A 1800-nucleotide genomic window follows, 5' to 3' on the forward strand; every position below is an offset into this window, starting at 1 on the left:
AGTGACATGAGAAAAATCTGAAGGAAAGAAAAGAATCCCGCTGTTATCTTGAAGGACAATTCCAGACACAGGGACCAGGCCAGTGTGAGGGCTCAGAACTTGGATGTAGCCTGGAACATTAGAAGGATGACAAGAAATTCAGTGGGGATAGAATGAAGTGACAGAGAGGGAGAGTCATAGAGGTAACATGAAACCACCATAAACTCTTTGAATTTTATTCTGGGTGAATTGGAAAACAATTGGAAAGTTTTAAGGAGAAAGCAAAATTATATGATTTATATCTTTAAAGGATTGCTCTGGCTGTTGTTTTGAGACTAGGCTGAGGAATGGGGAATGAGGAAAGCCCAACAGAGACCAGTTAGGAAGCTCTTTTAGTACTTCATGGTGATGTCAGGCATTTTGCAATAGCAGTTTACCTTTCCAGTCTCCTCTTTCTCATCTGTTTGAAAGTATTCTTCCCTAGAGTATTAGGACACAATTCAGATTCACCTGGAACCCTAGTCTTCTGAATGGCTTCTCTACTCACTGTGCTTTGCAGTGAAAATAATCACTGTTAGGAAAACCAGTATTGAGGTTCTTCAAAAAATTAAAAATAGAAATACCAAAGATCCCACTTCTGGGTAAAAATGGAAATGAAATGAAATCAGTATCTTGAAAATATACCTGCACCCGCAAGTTCATTGCAGCATTATTCACAATTAGCCAAGACATGGAAACAATTTAAATGTGCACCAAAAGATGGATAAAGAGGGGTATCTGCATGGCTCAGTCGGTTGAGCATCTGACTCTTAGTTTTGGCTCAGTCGTGATCCCAGAGTTGTGGGATTGAGAGAGATTCTCTCTCTCTCTCTCTCTCTCTCTGCCTCTCTCCCCTGCTCATGCTCTCTCTCTCTCTTTAAGAGAAGAAGAAGAAGAAGAAGAAGAAGAAGAAGAAGAAGAAGAAGAAGAAGAAGATGACGACGACAGGGACACCTGGATGGCTCAGTTGGGTAAGTGGCTGACTTCAGCTCAGGTCATGATCTCACAGCTCATGAGTTCAAGTCCTGCTCCAGGCTTGGTTCTGACAGCCTGGAGCCTGCTTTGAATTCTGTGTCTCCCTCTCTCTCTGCCCCTCCCCAGCTTGCACTCTGTCTCTGTCTCTCTCAAAAATAAATAAACATAAAAAAAAGTTTTTTAAAGATGGATGGATAAAGAAAATACAGTGTATGTGTGTGTGTGTGTATGTGTGTGTGATGGAAAATTAATCAGCCATTTAAAAAAAAGGAAATCCTGGGGCGCCTGGGTGGCTCAGTCGGTTGAGTGTCCGACTTCGACTCAGGTCATGATCTCTCAGTCCGTGAGTTCGAGCCCCGCATCAGGCTCTGTGCTGACAGCTCAGAGCCTGGAGCCTGCTTCGGATTCCGTATCTCCCTCTCTCTGCCCCTTCCCCGCTCATGCTCTGTCTCTCTCTGTCTGTCAAAAATGAATAAACATAAAATGAAATAAAATAAAACAAAAGTAAAATAAAAATGTTTATTAAAAAAATAATAAAAAAATAAAACAAAAAAACAAAAAAAGGAAATCCTGCCATTTGTGACAACACGGATGGGCATTATTCTAGGCAGAATAACTCAGAGAAAGATAAATCGTGTATGATCTCACTTTCATGTGGAATCTTAAAAAGCAAAACTTATTGAAACAGATTGGTGGTACCAGGGCTGGGGGTGGGAAAATGAGAATATGTTGGTCAAAGGGTACAAACTTCCAGATAGAAGTTCTGGGGATCTAATGTACAGTATAGTGACTATAGTTAACAATACT

This window comes from Lynx canadensis, chromosome B3 (genome assembly GCF_007474595.2).
Source record: "Lynx canadensis isolate LIC74 chromosome B3, mLynCan4.pri.v2, whole genome shotgun sequence".
Taxonomy (NCBI): Eukaryota; Metazoa; Chordata; class Mammalia; order Carnivora; family Felidae; genus Lynx; species Lynx canadensis.